The 21,187-nt window shown below is 30.1% G+C and overlaps 1 protein-coding gene across 6 annotated transcripts in view; it reads left to right on the plus strand.

Moving 5' to 3' along the window:
• LOC130895760 (metabotropic glutamate receptor) overlaps positions 1-21,187 on the plus strand; it is a 406,290-nt gene that overhangs the window by 39,984 nt on the left and 345,119 nt on the right. For all 6 annotated transcript variants that reach the window (XM_057803330.1, XM_057803314.1, XM_057803337.1 and 3 more), the window contains exon 2: positions 4,345-4,417. The gene's annotated coding sequence lies outside the window, so the exon portion shown is untranslated. The remainder of the gene's footprint in view (positions 1-4,344; positions 4,418-21,187) is intronic.

The raw sequence follows: 21,187 nt of genomic DNA on the forward strand, positions 1-21,187 counted from the left end.
ATGGAATGAGACAAAGATTTTGGACTAATAAAACAGAAGACTGTAGTAGAACTGCCTAGTGAGTGGATTCAAGTATTTCGAACAGCTAGATTTCAACCGCGTTTTCCATTTGACGTGTTGCAAGTGACACAAAGCTATTTCAGAAGCTGAACCACACATATGACTTCTTTATACAGGAAACAGTGTCCGTTTAAAACACATCCAGCTCGTGAGCTCACAGTTATCAAAAATCATTCAAGATTTGTGTTGCACCGAGCAACTTGGAATAGCATGTGGGAAAGCAACGTTATTATAGATGGACGCAAATTGCCACTGGACACACATGAATTTGAACTACCCGGTTATTTGTACAAAGGTGGGCTTTTAAAGTTTGTAGAACAACTGCATGACATAACCAAAAACTTTTTAGGCATGCTACTTATAAGTGCTGAAAAATTTAAAGACCTGCAATGTTTGAAGCGATTCTGCTGCAATCCGGAGGCCGATGAGCTTTATTCTACACTCCCTCATAACCAAGAAAGCAATAATTTCCACGTGGGAACTCGAAGAAAAAAACGCACTGGAAAAAAGCAAGACGATGTCATTGTAGATTGAGTGAACAAAAGTGGACATACCCCCTTGCAATTTACAAAATGTAGTAACGACAATAAAACATTTTTATTCATTGTAATATTTCGTAAAGGTTTCTTTATGCAGTGTCGAATATTGTCAATATATTATATATATATATTATAAATATAAACAAATTTATTTTTATGACATTTGCACAGGTACTTTTGTTAAAGATGCAGGGTTTCAAATTTTAATTTTCCACTCCTGCAAATTTAGGATTCTGTGACATTCCCCTTTTTAAACCTGTAGTCTTCATATACTATATATATAGTATACCATATACACCACTCTTTTCCAAATTCGGAATGTTATCCTTAGGATTACCCAACAATTGTGTTATTGTAATGTTATGTAAATTTATAAGCCAAGTTAAAAACATCTCTGTTAAAAATTTCTTTGTATAAACAGGATTGAAAGGAACCAGATCTAGTTTTTCTAGTTTTTTTTTATTTTGTAAAAAGGTGGTTTCACATAAAGATTTTTTAAGTGAAATTTATTTTGTAAATTCTAATAAAACTATAAATAATTTAATTCATAAAATTCATTTTTCTTATTAAAACAAATTTCTATTTTGATTTTATTCTTATTTTGATGTTCATGATGTGGGTGATCTATTGATTAATATAAATTCGCAAATTGTCAGTGTCATATTATAATTTGAAAGAGACTGAAATAAGTCGGAACGTCATTTTTTATCTTTCTTTTAAAAAATTATCATAAAAACCTAATTTTAAACCAGAAGAGACCACTAAAATCAAAAACATTTAGAAGAATATATGGAGATGAAAATTTGCGGATGCTCCTAGAAATTCGGGATTTGTCATAACCATTTTGATGTTAGTCTCATCTCCAATTCCTCCATACTCCTCTACTGGTTTGAAAGATCAATTGAGGGTGTCCCTTCCTTACATCAAAGGTGTAACAGACAAAATTTGCAGAATTTTCAAACCCCACGGTATTCCCACAATCTTCAAACCCAATTAGAAACTCTCCTATCTAATCAGATCCGTCAAAGACAAAACACCCAATGAACACCATGGAGTGTATGAAATCCTCTGCTTAGATTTTTCCCGTTCCTATATTCGCTGGATATATCGACGTATTCCCTTCAGAGTCAAGGAGTATTTGTTGTCTGTCACTAATTCCGGGATTTCCTCCACCCTTGCCCAACATCATGTCCATACCGGATACACAATCGATTTCAATAGAACCAAAACTATCGCCCCACTCCTCCAAGTCCAGGATTATCCGAGAAGCTATAGAAATAGAGAAACACTCAGAACACAAGGGATGCTAGCCAAAGATTGCCGGCAACTTGGAAACACTTTCTTCATCCATTTCGATCCAATGCAACTCCGGCCAACTTCAACTTTTTCTCTAAAACCCTCCAAGAAGGGGATTTCAACATATTTATTACTCCTTCCGCCAACAATATACTTCCAACGCGAGCCAAAACCCCAAAACTCGCCAACAGGTCACCAATAATTACAAGGTCCACGCGAAAAGCTTTCCAGTTAGCTCAAGACCAGCAGTGTCTTTATCAAAACATGCTGTTGACACTGACAATTTGCTAATTTATATTGATATATAGACCTTCATCATGATTATCAAAATAAGGATAAAATCAACTTAGAACTTTGTTCTAGTAAGAAAAATTAATTTTTCCTTGGTCCCTACATCTCAAATATATAGCATTAATCAATTAAATTATTTATAGTTTTAATAGAATTTATAAAATAGAGCTATAAATTTTACTCAAATTATTTAGATCTTTTTCTATCATTTATAGCTTTTTCGTTCTCATGAATGTGAAACATTTCTAAAAATTCCCTTTTTTGTGTATTAGATTCAGTTTAAAGAATTTTTGAATTTTTATAAATGAATTCATGTTTATTTAATGGTATTCATGGTTCGTTAATACAGTTCTATTTTTCTATCGCATTAATTATCTCTTAGTCTATTTTCTAAATAATGAGATGTTTGTCCTATGTAGACAGCGTCAAGATTAGTACAAGGCACTGGATATATAATAATACTTCTTTTGTTTTTTGATGTTTTAGATTTTAATTTAGTGAAATATTTGGATAATGTCCTTTATGACATATGTTTTATGTTTTGATGTTTCGTTCCTGTTTTATCTGTTCATCTTTATCTTGAATATGTTATTTATCATTTTTTCCGGATAGCTATTTTAATTATGAATTGTCAAGAATATAATAAAAATTACCTAAAAATTTTTCGAACGGCAATGGGGTCTTCAATATCCCCTATATTAGCAGATTATGTAATGGATTATATCTTGGAATATCTGTTTTACTCTTCAAAATATTCTTCATTAGAGAGTGAGCAGATGATATAATTTTATCCGTTCCATATAATGGAATCGATAATTTACTATTTTACTTCAACATTTTCGATCCCTTTAAAAATACAATTTACTATAGAAAAGAAGAATACTGAAACATCGTTACCTTTTCTTGATACATAAGAAACAAAATAATTAAATTTTAATTGACTGGTACAGGAAACCAATAAGTTTTGGAAGATATATCAATTATCATTCATATCACCCACGTAACACTAAAATTAATTTAATCGAACAGTCCTAAAAATTTCTGATCGAATTTTTCATTAAATAAAAATTAATACTTTTTCTATGAAAACTCTTTTCCTTCATATCTTTTAAATCGAATACATCTGATACTGACTTTAACATTGGATCATCATTTTCAAACGTCATTTCTGGAATCTTTAAGCAACCCAATATTAAGTTAGCATAGAGTCAAAATCTTAATATTCAATCTATTTTTACTAAAGTAAAAGATAAAATACCAATCAATAATTTGCCTAAGATAGTATATGAAATACCTTGTTTAAATTGTGACAAAAAGTACATTGGTCTGTCTAGATCAATCGGATAACTGCCAACAAGAGTGATAGCAGATTATATCCTGATAGATGTTCATTAGCGACTCATATCTATCATGAAGGACACAATATGAATTATGAATCTGTCAAAGTTTTATGTATATATATATATATATATATATATATATATATATATATATATATATATATATATATATATACATAATTCTCACCGATTAGTTAGGAAAGTTAGGGTTCGATAAGGAAATGAGCTATGTCTCACCCGGTATAATAACTTAAATTAAAACGTAACAAGTTGAGTCAAAGGTGACAATTGAGGAAATGGAGGAGATTTAATAGACTAAAAGAAATTAAAAATTAACTTGAAAGATAAAAATCGTATATGTAAGCAAAAAAATTTGGTATCAGAAATATTGATCAAATTGAAAATTATGGAACCGTCGGTGACATTTATACTAAACACACAATGTTTACGCTAACACTCACGATACACTGTTTTACTAAAGGTATACTTCAGTTGCTGAAAATGATAATTTGGTTATCGAAACCCGCGTAAAACAGTGCAAATCGAAACCTGCGAAAGACAGTGCAATTGTAAGTGTTGGTGTAGTCATGGCGTCAACAGTGTGTATTTTAGAGATATTAATAACATAATACGTTTGACAATAGAGTGAAATTATGTTATATATGAATCAGGTTAAATAGAGCAGCTAAACAAGCATAAAAGTTGTCTATGAAGTAGTTGAATGTTAAACTAATATGTAGCTTCGTATTTTGTCAACTTAGCAGTAAATTATGTGTTCAATTTTTGTGCAACATTCAAGTTTAGATTTTATTTTTCAGTTCCTTCAAAAGTGCGTGGCTATTGTGTTCGTGTTCGGTTAAGTAAGCCATCTCAATTATTGCCTTGTAACTGGTGAGTTTTTAATTCTTATTATCTAGTTTATAGCTATTCGAAATTTGATGATTATTCAATATGGATAGAAGCTGTAATTTTTCTAAATACTCTTGGAAATATTATTTCTCAATCGTCCAAACACAGGGCTTTTATTAACTGATTTTCGATCCAGAACATCTTTAGACCACTTCTCGTATACAAAATAGTTTTAACTACATATCAAAATTCGAAATATCATCTTCCACAGCCTTCTTAGTCTGGAGTGTAAGGACTTGGAGTGTAATAGGTCATTTTTAGGAATTATCATCGAAATAGTCGCACAAAAAACAATCGCTTTTTTTGTATTTCCAGAACAATATAAAATTTTGAAATTGGATGTTAAGATTTATTAATAGAAAAGCCAAATTTCACAAACATTCCTACAATAAGACTACCAACAACGCTTTACATTTTTCACAAACCCATTTTTGAATAATGCTTTGGTGTCGGATGAAGCACATTTCCATTTTAATGGTTATACCAACAAATAAAAACCATAAATTCTGTGACTCTGAGAATCCACTGCATCAGCATAATAGAGATTTAGCCCCCCCGTTTCTTCAAGAAAAAGGATGGAATGGAATTCCGTAAATGGTTTCTGGAGCTTCTCACTGAACAATGGTATTTGGAAGTGTATGCTAAGAAACCCAAACCTATTAAACAGATGAAGCAGAATATTCGGAACAAAATATGTAAAAGAAACAACCAATGTTAAGTTGAATATTCAATTAGTAAAATAATGGGAACTAATTACTGTATCTACTAGTAAAATAATATTTCTACAATCTGTGTTGCCGAAAGTAATATTAAAGCATTATAGGCATAAAGAAACAGGTTCTTTATTAGATTATGCTAGACGTACGAATTTGAATGCAATTGTCTTATCAAATTTTATAGCTAACATGATTTATAGAGGAAAATTGAACAATATATCTCTATAATGAAATAGTGATACAGGAATATTCAAGCAAAAAATAATTTAAATATATATGTCACTTTGGAAAATTTGTGAAAATAGAGCCAAAGACATAAGTTTTCATTCTATAAATAAATGCTTGTTCAAAAGTGAGAAGAATACGTTGATGATTCTCTCTTAGAAGTAGAATAGAGCAACACATTTTTCCACTATAAGTGAGGCTCAATCACAACCGCTGATGTGGAAAAAATACAAAATTGTTTGATTACTATGAATGTAAGAATATTGAATATAGAAGAATACATAGATGGTTTCGTAATCTGTCATAGATATTTCAAAAATGATTATCTGATTGTACCGCATAAAACATGAATGCAAAATGACAGTCTTGTAGATAAATGTAATTATTTTTTATCATCGACATGTTTTATTTTTATGTATATCAACCAGCCTCTATATCAATGATTAATGTCTTTTTTAAGTAAATGTATTTTGTCATTTAAGCGTTTTTTATTGCAGTTTTATTTCAACATCTTGTTTCCATAATCATTTTCATTTTTTGCCATCTCCAGCGATGTTCGTACATTTTTAACCCTTCCAAATAATAAATGCCGTCCTCTTGTGATAAAAATATCTTTCCTGTAAGTGAAAGATCGAAGTTAGGAAATAGAAAAAAGTTGCCAATCCGGTGAATATGGTGGTTAGTCAACCAATTTGAAGGGTAATCCATGAATTTTAGCCACACTTAAGCAGAATCGGAAGTCGTGATGATGCTAAGTAACTAGAACTAATTGCCTGAAGCAATTGATTTTTTGTATTCAAATAGCATATTTTATAAAATAACGGGGGTAGCTAGTAATTTCACATCATTCTAGAATAGTCGTATGGTGGATAGATTTGTTGAAACGAAATCGTTCAATTCAAAATCAGGGCAAGGGCATTATAGGAATTAAATTGATTATCGTTGTTTAAGACAACATAATGTCGTGTGTAGAAGAGTTACTAGCAATCTGCTTAAAAATAAAGTAGCGGATGATCAAAAGATCACGGATTCTGTTAATCTCTAATTATAAATAGATATTTTTTAATTTCTCTAATATAAACAGCCTCTATAACTTTTTATCGATATATCCACTAACTCCATATGGTTTGATTTAAATTAAATTAAGAAACACATATAAAATGACATATTCACATTTCAATCATTTTTTAAAATGTTATGTCTACCTGGCTGTTTGTTAAAAAACATTGGTTTTTCCCTGCTGCTTTCATATTTTTATTAAGGTTAAACGCGACAAAATGGGTCTGATGCCTATCGTTGCGTGTAAGCTTCAAATTAACTTGGTAAATTCCACAACAAATAAATCACATAATAAAATCTTTTTTTGATATTAGGCCAATCCAAATAAATATGACTCTATCACACATTTTTTATTTCAGACTATATTCTTTTTAATGAGATTTTTCACTAATTTTGATTGTTTGTTTTGTGTCAACTCATCATTTGTTTCGATTTGATCTACATGCTGTTCCATTTCTCTGTTCGTATTTTCTTCTCCAACCTCCAATATCGTTGCTCCTGAAGGGTTATTGAATTGATGGTTTCTTTTCGAATTTCTTCTATCCATTTGGCAATAATGAAAATAATCAAAATAAAGTAAATTAGAGACACTGGAACGAACAATAACTATGAACAATGTTCAATATGATTCTTTCATTGAAGACAAAGAAATGTTCAATGATTAAAAGCTCAAAGTGGGAAGCAGATACTTCATCAAGGTCAATGAGGTGATTAATGCAATAAAGGATTGGCTTGTTGATTGCATCTAAAATTATTGGCACAGAAAAAAAAATAGCAATGTTAAAGCTGTTTAATACAAACATAATATACCTATAAGCGACCTCAAATATATTTTTGAAAAGAAAGAGTAGTACTTCTCCGTTGAGAGACGAACTTATTTTTTTTGTTCATTAAATCTGATGACTATAAACTCATAATATGTATGCAAAAGTAATCCTTCTCAAGTTAAATTTGAACTTGGCTTTAGCGGTTTTGTCTTTCCTCGATACAGCATACATAAATGCATGTTTCTTTATTCGATATTCTTAAACTAAACGTTGTCATGGGTTGTGTTGCTACACTAGAGTAAATTAATTTTTTCAACAAACTTCTTCGCCAAATAGTCTGCCATATTAATATTAAAATGGAAAATATATCAATATAAGCCTCGAGGAGAGTAACATTTTCAATTTGTCTATGAATAGATATTTTTGGATTTAGATTCTGAAGATTTATTGTGAAAAAATTCACTTACATAATATATCTCGACAGATGTCGATGTGCATACATCATTCAAACTGGCCTATTTTATCGAATACTGTATCCTTGGCGTAAATGATGCGTTCTTATCATCCCTCAAAAGTGAGACAAAGATGCTGAACAGTGTGGAATAAATGACAAAAAAGAAAACTTTTAATAAAATTTTAGAAAATTCGGCAATTTCATTTCACAAAGTCTTAATGGAATTTCTTGGGGTACTGCTACCGAAAACTACATGACTGTTAAACTTTTAGATTATATACGTTTCGACAATATAAAAATGTTTAAATTGTGTGGGAAGTAACCATAGTAAACTATAGTTTTCCGTACTTTACTAAAAATATGTTAATGAAACTAATAGATCCGTGATAACAACAGACATTTTTCTACTTAACAAAGTGAAGAAAAATAATTTTTGAAGTAAATATGTTTACTTCAACATTAACCATTATGCAAATTTGCAAGCATTTCTGCAGTAGGCATATAATTCATTTGAACCAGAGCTAGGATATGGCAATTCTTCAATTTACCATTGCTGAAGTTGTTTTTATAAAAAGAAATCACCTGGTCGTAATGGGAAACAAGTGTACCGTCCAACACTGAAGAAGAAGAAACTGAAAAAATGGAAATGATTCAGTGGTGGATAGCCAGGATGAAAAATTTAGTAATAGTAAAAAACAAAGGTCAATTTTTATCGTATTTAGTATTAGAGAGTGTGTGGTAACAGCACGTATGAAATTATATAACTATATAACAAGTAAAAATACATCTACTACAGTTTTGAAATATATACCAATTTTCTAATCCTGGCACATATTGTCATTTCATGTGAATCCTCCACACATTGCAATATAAATAAATCGAGCCCTAACAAAAATAGGATTTTGGTTTGTAAAGAAGAACACATCGTAAATAGATAATAAAAAGGGTATTCGGTTTATGTTTGATTTTTAATGGGACAAAACCTTTGTGTATAATTCTAGCTCTAATAAAATTTACTTTTGTATTATTTGAGAATTGCTTCATAAAATATTTCTTACTTCACAAAAAAATTATCTAATCAAGAGAAAAGTTGTACCGGTTCAAATCCCAAAAACAGAGGACTGCGGAGGATCACAAGAAAAAAATTATGCTTTTAGTCACTTTGTACGGCTTATCATAATTTTTGTCATAAATGAAATTCTATCAACATTTCTACTTTAGGCAATTTATAGGGATTTTTATTAGTGAGCCCACAGTTATTGTTAGTTAAATAACATAAAACTTCTACTGTAGTTAGTGACAGAAAAAGTATATTGGTCGTATAAATTCATGTGATGTAGACGATACATAGGGGGGTATATGAAAGCAATAAAACGTCTAGTGTAGTTGGCGACGAAAAAAAAAGGTGTTATGCAATGAACATCTTATTTTTAACATTTCATATATTATATTGTTCAATTAGTTTTTCTAATGGAACGGGTTTTTACAATTCAACTTCAATCTTTGAAGACGATAACTCGGTTATCGAAACGTGCGTCAGATAGTCTATATGTCTATGTGTTGATGTAGTGGTAGGGTAAACAGTGTGTTCAGTATGTATAAATTTTTCTTTGTTGATAGCTCAACAAGTTTAGGCGTATTAAATCGGGGAATCTTAAGGGCTATTCAAATAAGTCTCACGTTACAATTCAATGCTTAAAACATAATTCAACACTGCCTTACAGCTTTAATTGGAGAGCGTTTTTCGAAACACAATTTCTGAGAACCAAATGTATATTGTAGAATGATATACTAAGAATTGTAATGGATGAAAAACTAGAATCGAAAGACACATGGTTTGGAGATAATCGCAATAGGATTAAAATAAATATAACCTAAATGTACTAGTTTTACAGTAGTAAGAAAACATTCTCAGGTAACCGATTGATTAGCGGTTAGTATGTAGGTCGATTTAAATATACAAGTGCTCTGTCCGTTCCGTGTCAGTGCCGTGTCCGAGTATTTTTGATGACATATTTATAAAATACCGAGTTATGGTAGTTTCAGTATCTCAAAGCGTGTGTGATCACTGACTGGACTGAGAATTTAGAAATGGCGGCTTGGATAGAAGTGTCCGTGCGGTCCGTGTCAAGCCCGTGCACCAGCAGTGCCCCCAGCAAAAATATCGGTTCGGATGAATTTCTGTCCGGGAAACGCCAGTGTATAAACAGTCTCATAATTATGTACACTGTTTTTTTTTCTATCCGGAAACTTCATAAGACGGAACGGACACGGAACCGACACGGCACTGATATATATAAATCGACCTTAAGCCACTGTAAGCCGCGATAATAATTCTTACAACAGAGCAGATGAGTTGAAAAAGAACAATTTTGGCTTTACTAAATATGGAATGGGCGTTTTCAAGTTTAAGCAAATTGACCTATTTCCGGTAATTATGAAAGTCTAAATAATTTCTATATTCCTTTGCATTGAGTTGAGGGTCTAGGGCACTAATAATCCACTGCCTTAACGTATTATTTATGTCGTATTTTATTTTCTTATGGAAAAGGAAGGTAGGTTAGGTGAAAATTGTGCCCCAAATACTGAACGATTGAGAAACGCTGTTATAAAGCAATGCTGCAAACAATTTCAATGCCTTTCAATAAATATTGGACGAGTAATCAGATACTTCAAATAAACTGGAGATTGACGCGCGTTTCGATAACTAAGTTATCGTCTTCAGACACTGAAGGTAACTGAGTGTAATTTTGAGTGTTGATGTGGTAATGCCAATTTCATATTAAATGTTATAATGAAATAATAAATAACGAGGTAGTTGAACAATATTAGAATACTAGATGCAGTAGTTTCGTGAAATCCTGATGTTTACTTATTTCTTAATGATCAATTTCAATATGGAACAAATATATGTCTAACGTATAATGAGAACAAAATTGAAATCTATTTTTGCTATATTATTTATTTTAGAAGCGAGTTATTTCTGAGATATGATATTCCAAAAGTGGGAGGGACGAAAAAAACTGAAAGCGAATACAAGATAATTCGTTGTTAAAATCAAAACTGAAAAGAAGAGTGAGATAGATTTTCACATTTGCGAATAGTTTTCATCTGCCTATTATCATTCCGGTATTACAAATATTAAATTAACTTTCAATCACGTTTAGTAATAATATTGGATATTATAAATTTAAGAAAAAACCTGTTTTTTTCTGAATGCTACTTGTAAATTTGAATAAAGAGATTTGGTAATAATAGCTAATACATAAAGTTGTGGTCAGTGTAAAAGCTTATAGCAATCAAATAGGTATTAAAAGTGATAAATGATATATAAGCTGAATTTAAATATTACATCATAGTGACAAATCCCTGTGCTCGAGCATTGTACGTCGTTATAGAGGCCAGTTACTTTTAACTCTAAACTAAGTATTAGTCATGACAAACGTGTTTGATATTTACAACAGACTCGCACCTAAATATTGGAAATATTTTTATAAAGATGATATATATTTATCATGAATCAATTATTATGAATTATGAACACTTTTTTGTCATTATTATTTATTGCGTATACAAGGAATCCCACCAGAAATATCCAACCTCAATAACTTTCAATTCAGACATATTTTACCCTAATACAAGTGTATCTCTTTTAAATGATATGTGAATTCTTTCCAAAATCGTTTATAATAACTGATTTAATAATTTTGGATCATGAAAACAAAAACGTTACACAACACTGGATAGTACAAGTACAATAATTAGTTGTTATGTGCTTAGAAAAAAAATCATCTTCGATTAGTTTTTCATCAATAAATTATCAATATTCTCACGATTTTACATTTATTCTATGCAACTGGGACTAAATTTGTATTATATTCATTGAGTGCGTTGCGTTAATAAAATGATGTAGACCGTTCAGGAGAAAATAGATTTCTGAGAATCTATTTCAAAAATAATAAGCATGTGAATAATGTGAATAGGCACTTCCCCCGTAAAAAGTTCAATGTCAAAGTAACAAATTCAATTTTTTGTTGATTTTGACTATGTAGACCTCGTTCATAAGTAAAGTACAGTGATAAAATTTAATATTGAAACTAGGTCAATTCCAGCCACTTGAACTCCCGGATCCTTAATTCAGTTTAAAAGATTGCTTTACAAACATCATCAGATAGATCTTTGTACCTTCGCCTTTTCAAGTAGAATATGCACAACAGAATTTATCGACAGTTAAAATTAAGTGGATAAGGTACATCAGATTTTGTTTATGTTGTTTAATATATCTATAACTGCGAATAAATAGAGTTCCACGAATCAGCAAACAAACTTTCTGTGTCATCTAGAAAAAAAAACCTAATTTCAGATTATGAATACCCTTTATACAAAGGAGAAATTTTCCATTGATAATCATGGTACCAACAAAAAACATGAGTACGAGGCGATTTAATGGAAGAGTAATTCTTTAGAGGTTGAAAGTGTCAGATGGAAGCTGTCGATAATACAAAATAGTAATTATTCAAGCTTCATGTTTGGTTTGATTATAGTAAACTTGTTTAATTTTGCCACATTACACACACACGCACACCCACATACACACGTACATACACACACACACACACACACACACACACACACACACACACATATATATATATATATATATATATATATATATATATATATATATCTCATCGATCTAAAGCTGCAACTAGTTTAGGTGTTATGAAATTCTTTCTACCTCTTTTTGAACTTTGATCATGGCAGGCAACGTCCCTCAAACTAAGTTCAGAATTCAAGATCGGTTCTTCGTTTGAATCTTCTAGTTATTTGTGGTGGAAGTAGACGCAACAGCTAGTGATTCTCTTTGCCTTATAATCCTTTCCTCTTATTTTATTCGTCGTTGTCTAGATCTTTCTTCTTTGTCTGTCAATTTTTTATCTACACCACCTAAGCATCCCGGTCGACTTGGCTCTCTCTGTTTCATTAAAAATAATTTATCTTCCTATATTTTTATTCTCTCAATAGCATCAGCATGTGCAATATCAAACCAATTATCAAGATTAATTTTGAAATTGTTCTAACGGTTCTTGACCGTAATCTGAGTTTTCTTACAATTTTTTTGCAAATCTTTCAAAACATGGAGAGTTTCTTCACGCAGTTAGGAAATGCTCTTGTTGGAATTCTTGTTTTTCCCAACATATGAAGCACTCCCTAATTACAACATTTGTACTTCCACTAACAGTCAATTTAACCTCAAGAATATCGTAAAATAGGACCGAGAGAATTTGTCGATTAGATGGTAATTTTGCACCATTTATTTGGTAGCTAGGCAATCCGATAAGGAAAATATTTTGTTTATCATTCCGTAATTCCACCGACATGATTACGAACTAAGCAATGGAGCAATAATAGTCTCAAAAATCACGTATAAAATGGCAAATCTTAAGCAACTTGTATGGACATGTTTAAATAGCAAGTAGGCACGGGTCATCGGTCATAAATCGAACTAATTCTTTTTCTAGTCAATATAGGGTAATTACGAAACTTTTAAAAAGGTATGCGTGAATAAATTACAGACCTGAAATTTAAAGACACCCTAATATATATATATATATATATATATATATATATATATATATATATATTTCTTACTTATTCTTAGACCTTTTGATATATTGATGCATCTAAATATTTAAAACTTAAAATACCTAAAATATATTTTAGGTCTCTTCTGTTTCAAAATTAGTTTTTTTTGATAGTTTTTATCAAAATATTTTGAAAAGACTTTAAAAAAGTCGAAACGTCAAAATTTATCTTTCTTTTAAAAACTATCAGAAAAAACTAATTTTGAACCAGAAGAGACCTAAAATCAAAAACATTTAGAAGATGCATTATATATATATATATATATATATATATATATAAATATATATATATATATATATATATATATATATATATATATATATATATATACAGAGTGTTCCAAGGCGATGTAAAAAATTCGGAAGTGAGTAGATGACGTGAATATAATGCTGTTACATAAAAAATATTTTTTATACGATTGAATGAATTTTTCAATCAATTTTTCTACAAAAAGGTACTCTTCGATTAACATAATAAAATTTGTGGTTTAGGAAATTAGTAGAGTTTTAGATCAAATCAAATCAATCAAACATTTCTTGGAGAAGTTATGAATTAATAAATAAACATTGTACCACATAATATCCAAGATCATTTTACTGGCATAAGGAAAAACTTATACAGTTACGTTTTGCGTTTAACAGGTACCGTTTTTCCCCGATTTTCTTTTATTTTCGTGTTTGTGAATGGATAACAATAGGCTAAACCCTTAAATTGACCCCAACCCGTGTGGTACTACCTGCACTTGATAAAAATAAAAAAAAATTACAATGAAATCAATGCCAAACTATGAAAGTGGCTTAAATATTCGTTGGGTCACTCTGTGGTCCCTTTGCATACCTAATGAGATTTTATTACTATATATTTTTCTGAAATACACTATAGCTCCCATTTTTATTTATAGAATTATATTTTAGGATGTGTCCTACCAAAAAAGACGTTAAAGGTCAACAACGAACTATACGGTCATCAGCTTTAGATCAAAATGAATTAGATGCAGTTGATGTTGATCCCACAATTACTAAAATTTAACGTACCAACGACAACTATTCATAGGATTCTCCAGTAGCAACTTCTTTACCCTTTTATATCCAGCAATACTGTCCTATTCTCATTAGTTTCTACATAAAAAAAGGTTGATATTATATTTGTTGGAAAAGTACTGTTTACTGATGAAGCTGGTTCCACTCAAGACGGCTTTATTAATTCCCATAATTTACATTTATGGGCAAATGAAAATCCTCACGGTACAATTGAAACAAAAAATCAGCATCTACTTTGTGTTAATGTGTAAGAGGAATAGTGGGTAATAATTCAGTTGGTCTATATTTATAACCGGAATTGTCAGTGACACTCAGAATTTCTGCAAAATGATTTCTCATCCATGTTATCCCTCCTCTTCCTATAACTCAGAAACCCGAAGGGTCGTATGAGATGAGAAAATTTTCTTATGTTTTTCACAGCATTATTTTCACGTCATATAATCACTCCCGATTTTTTTGCAACGAGTATATATATATATATATATATGTATATATATATATATATATATATATATATATATATATATATATATATATATATATATATATATACAGAGACGAGTTATGTTAGATATGTTCACCTACCTTAGATTTTTAACGATATATAAGTTCTTAAGCTCTTCTGAATTTTACTTAAGTTTTCTATGTCTTTTTCATCAACTGATAATATATGAATAATGAAAAAAGAATCAGTTTATGATAAACAGAACATAAAAAAACTTGAGTAAAATTATAATTCAATCAAATAAATTCTTAAATTTATATATCGTAAGTATTTGAGGTAGGTAAAGTGATATCTAATATTACTCTTCTCTGTCACATTATGAGATTACTTTATGACATTTTCAAAAGCATAATTTCAACTTATTTTATATTTTATCGATTACATATTTTAATTATTTTTACTCAATTTTAATTATAAGACTTTTGATAATCCTTCTAGTCAGAAGCGAAGCGTCAAGATTAATTGTTAAAAATTTATTGTAATCATCCTTGAAGTTTATTGTATAAATTTTAAATCACGGGTATCTTGCGTAGAACCGACAATACCGCTAAAAAAACTTATATGGTAATGATTACACTACTAGTGAAAAATGCTGTATGTATATAAAAAATTAGCACAGTATATTTCACAGTGAAATTTGGTTACGTTCCTACTGAAGAACAGCGAATATATAGAAACTAATTATCCACTGTAAGTAAATAAAGTAATAATTTAATTGTTTTCTTAATAGTCGCTTTGAGCGAGAAATAAACATAAATTGTTCATACACTGGGTGTTTTTAAAGTAATTCGGGTTAATTTGTATCCAATTTTAGATTAGAGTTTTTGATAAACTTGTAGGTATATAAGCCTTGTCGATTATTAAGCACAGGGTTTTGATTTTTTGTAATAAAAAACACTTCTATACTTACCAATACTTACTTACTTACACTACCAATACTTCTGAAACCGAAGAATAGCTTGAAGAAACTGTTAATGCTTATAAAAAAAATTTGAGCGGTGGTCATACCGAAAACTATATTCCAAAGAACAATATTGAAGAGGACCTACAACCTACAACGTCTTCACATCAAATTCTGACTGAAAAAGTTGATTTCTACAAAAAGAGCGGCCGCGACAGAAAATCTTCTACTGCAAGCAACAAAATTGTTACAAACCTCATAAAAACAATTTCCTCCTGCTCAAATTGATGATAATGTATGAATACAAGTCCCTGATGTCGACCGTGGTCGTACAGATAGCCGAAATGTGTTAGCGGTTGTTGTTGAAATATAAGACTCCGATTTCTATAAACTGGCAAATAAAAATGGTACCCTCAAGCAGCTTTACACATGTAACTAGTTCGTAATTTGCAAAAAAAAGTTACTTTTCATAGATGAGATTTCTCTTCAAGAAATGTCGCTGAGAGAAGCAGCTGCAGCTAATTCGAAAAGCGATGTACAAGGCTATACACGCTGTCATTGCAAAAGAAAGTGTTCCACAAATAAATGCAGTTGTAAAAGCAAGGGACTTTTGTGCGATTCAAAGTGTCATATGTGGCAATAAATAAGATTTGAATCACATAAGTAAGTCATTTTTTTATTACTATTAATTTCTTTTCTCATGTAGAATGTACTGTGTATTTTAAATTCTTGGTCATTCCTTTCAGAAAGAGAGGCGAAAAAGTTACGTCCCCCTTGTGACGTTTTATAGCGACTGAATTACGGAGAAGAAAATATAAATCTCCAATATGTTCAACATTCACCATTAGTGCATGGTGAATGTCAACATTCATCGATGTAAGTCAGAAATAAGGGTATTTAGCAAATATTTCGATCTTTCACCAAACATTTACCGGTGAAAGTCGACATTTCGGTGTTTCACCAAAACATATACACTAATGGTCTCATTCCATTTGATTTAGTCGATGCTTTGATTTGATCGATAGTTGTTTATAATGTGTTTGAGTCCATCATGCCATATTAATCCAAACGTATTAGTGATATCTAGGAAGAGTATACCGGTTTTCCGGAACTTGATACAAAAAATGAGTAGATGACGTGAAAATAATGTTGTGACATAAAAAAATCTCATAGGACCCCCGTGCTCTGATTTATAGGATTTCACAGTTGTGAAATCAGAATTTATATTTAATTTTCTAAATTGTACATTCGAACATCAGGAATTTTTGATGGATGATTACGTATTTCCATGAAATGTGTAGGCCTGAGGCAGCTCATGCCCAATGGTTAATTTTTATAAAAACAACCTGTACAATCTAAAGATAGCAAAAATTTATTTTTCGATAAATTTCTCAACAAAACAGGTATTATTTGCTTAGCTCGATAAAATGTACATGCCAAGGAAACTGTTCATCATAAATTGTAATTATTTATTGAAAATATTTACAGGTAATATTAAAACACAATCAAAAATTTCTGCATAATGATGAACATCGTGTTACTTACATAAGAAGAAAATTGGGTTGAACAAAAATTGAGTTGGTTAGCCTACAACTATAATATATGTTCGAAGTGGGCACCTTACACTTCTCCACATTTCCGGAGTCTACGGAGGATATTTCTTTGAACTTGGAATAGCATTCCAGGATTGATGAGCTCGTATATAATTATGAAATAAAATTTACTGCACAACTGTGTAAAGCCAAGAATCAAACAGGATAATCCAACCTGAAAATTCTCATATGGAGAAGAACTACAAGAACAAATTTCATATGCTGTCTTGGATTACAATGCTATTCATTCTATAATCAGACATTGATACATTTATGGCAAACTACTACATATAACAATACGGAAAAACTAAATATGTTAAGATAAAATAGTATTTCACCAGAAATTGAACAAAGATGGTCGTAAGAAATATATTTTCTCCTCATTTTGCCGCAAAAAATATTGAAATCACTATTCGAATTCAAAATATAATTAATCAAAAGAAAAATATTATACTTTAGCCTTTCAATTCTACTATTATTCTAACATGAAAAATGTACCTGAATAACGGTTCAAGAAGTTAAGATCAGAATCTGGATATCAACCCACTACAAATAGCCATAAACATCAATTTATTTTTCCACCTAAGGAAAAATAAACTTCTTTGGATCATGATATTGAGCAGTGAAATTGAAAATTAAGAACGACTAAATTCTAGTTAGTCATAATACAAACCGAAAAACCATAAATTCAAACAAGATTTCGTATCTTCACCCCTTAAAAAACGTCTTCAATGATAGAGAAGCTACCCTTTGCTGATCCATGGTCCATTGAGTGAATATTGTTATACTTAATAATTGATTCTACCAAATTGCATATTTTTAGTCCAGTTTCATTTAATTTAATAATTAAATAATAGTTTGACTGTTCTATCAAAGTATTTTTTAAAAGCCACTTTTGGTGTAATAACCCTTAATTAGCATTTTTCGTACCCATTTTGTTCCTTTATAATGAGGAAAGTACAAAAATAAATTTCTGTCATAAAATTGAGATATATTTCACCCGTTAACACATTTTATCCTATCAACGCTTCTCAATAAAATAAGTTTCATATAAAGTTGATTAAATGGTAAAGGAAATATACGACTCTTGAAATTATTTCACAATTCATAGACCTTTTGATATGTTTATATTCCTAAATGGTTTTGATTTTAGGTCTCTAATGTTTCAAAACTAGTTCTTCTTAAAAATTTTCAAAAATTTTATTTTGAAACAGAAAAGAACTAAAATCAACGACATTTAGAAACATATATATATATATATATATATATATATATATATATATATATATATATATATATATATATGACAGGGTTAATAGGGGTGTTCCCCCATTATATCGTTTCCACATGAGCTTTCACGCTTTTGGCAATAGTGAGGTTCCTTTTAGTGGTTTCCATTTTCTTAAAACCGATTTACCAACCGGTTCCTTTGAAATCCATTAAAATATTTGAATTAGTGACAAGCTAATAATCGACTATTAGAAGACTAGTAGAAGTACCTTCTCCTAGATGGTCAATTGTCAATTACTAGGTTTCGACAACTCAGTTCCTAACCTGCCTCACCACATGTGGTGCTAGTTAAAGCAATTTTAATTTTAATCTTATCTTATATTCGTCAAAACAATGACTTCACATAATATTTAGAAAAATTTATCCATTTTATTCATTCATTTTGATATTGTGTCCATATTTTGAGCATTTATTACGAATAAATCAACTCTACCCTATGTGGAATAAGGATTACTCGTTACTCTCTTCAATTATAGTTCGTTATAGTATTTTAACATCAAGGAATCTATCTTCAATTTAAATGTGAGTCATTTTATCAATGGATTCATTTACAATTTTCATCTCATTGTTTCGTTCTATACTCTAGTTTTCCTGATAATGAGAAGAATATTTCCCGAAAGCTTGGAATGTTTCTCGATATTTCAACCTATTGTGATCTTTATCAAAATATAATTTGAGATTGATAATATTCATGATTATCATAATCAATAGATCACCTACGACATGAATATCAAATAAAAAAAATATATTCTCAACCACATTAAGTTAAGTTGTTTTATCTTAAAAATAACTAACCACTTTCAATTAAATAATTCATAGTTACATGGAAATTTATAAAATAGAATTATAATGTCATTTATGTCCTTTTCTAGTATGTAATTTCGAATGGTGTTTTGGGGTCAGGACACAAAATAAAACTATCCAATTATAATTTTTACTTAAATTGTTTAGGTTTCTTTTTATCATTAATAACTGCTTCGACTCTTTTGCAAGAATTTGTGAAGTTTTATAATTGAATGTATGTGTTTTTTTATATATCATAGTTTGTTAATGAAGTTTCATTATTTTATCGTATAGATGAACTTTTAATCAATTTTTTAAATATTGGAATGTCTGTCATATGTGAACAGCGTCACAGTTATCACAAGGTACTTGATATACAATATAATTTCTTCTGTTTTGAATTTGACATCTAATATTATATTTATTATAATAATTTGCAAGTTGTTGTGAAAGTCCTTCTACATATGATAAACAAAGGTGATCTACACTCTACACTTTGATGTTTACGTTTTGTTTTGTTTCTAGATTGATTATAGTATTTATCCTTTTGTTGAATTTGTTTTCTATCATTTTTTCATAATATTTTTTTGTCTTAATGCAGTTTTTGCGACATAGGATGACATGAATTGAAATTAAAATATCTTGAGTTGGTTTTAAGTAAAATTCTGTTTTTATATTATTGTTGATTTTATGTAATGTGACGTCAAGAAAATTAATTTTATTCATTTCATATTTTTTGTTTCAGTTTTTGATTTCCTCGGTGGAATTCCAAGGAGTAGGCAGATTGAGGCCTTGGAATCAACCAAAAAAGGGGTGATTCGTTGCGTATGCAGATTGAGACCACGCAATCGGATCACTTCTTACCAATGAAAGAATAACCACCCTATACTCACCCTTTACTTGATATCGGCTCCAAAGTGGGAAACGTGTAGAATTTTTAAAATTCCAACGCGGTTCAACCCATCAACCTAGTTCTTTTATTCATAATCCTGACCGCACTGCACTACTATATATATATATATATATATTATTTATTCACCTAGATTTTTTGATAATGCCTTATGGGATTGTAAGGATAAAGAAGTAGTTTAGAGAAGTGCTCTATTAAATATTTAGGGATAGTAAAGTGATTGAGTACGCATTCGTGAACAAAGTCATATGATGTATTGATACTGTTTATAATTAAAATGCTTTCTTTCGTATTAGAAACTGAGGCTTTTCGAAATTAGTCATTGAAAATTTGGTTTTTTCTCTATATTCCCTAATATGATTCACATACTTATCTCGATATTTATTACAAAATTCAGATAAAATACAAAAAATCAATCTAAAACTGTCTCGGCTGTCCATGTTAAAATCTCACTTCCCTCCGGAAAATCGCTCATGTCGATCCTTAATCTGTCTTTGTTATGTGTTTGTAGCTTAAAAAAAATCAAATTTTTTCGTTACTTTAGAATTTGTCAGTTTTGTATAGCGAGTGACACATATAGGACAAGACCCATAGTTGGGGTATTAAAGGACTTTTCCTATGAATTTTTACCGCTTTATTTTTCAACATACAATGCCATGCATTTTTAATAATGAAGATGAATTTTTAAAATGACATTCGAGTGGTTTTTACTTGAAATATGTAAAAAAGGATATATATGATGATATGATTATCTCATTATTATTATAGCAATAAGTCTTGGCAGCCGAGGTAATGACTTCATTCTAAGCACAATCCCAAAGTGTTTAAAGTGGAAGGTTTATAAGTAACAATTGTATTGCCTGT

This window comes from Diorhabda carinulata, chromosome 1 (genome assembly GCF_026250575.1).
Source record: "Diorhabda carinulata isolate Delta chromosome 1, icDioCari1.1, whole genome shotgun sequence".
Classification (NCBI taxonomy): domain Eukaryota; kingdom Metazoa; phylum Arthropoda; class Insecta; order Coleoptera; family Chrysomelidae; genus Diorhabda; species Diorhabda carinulata.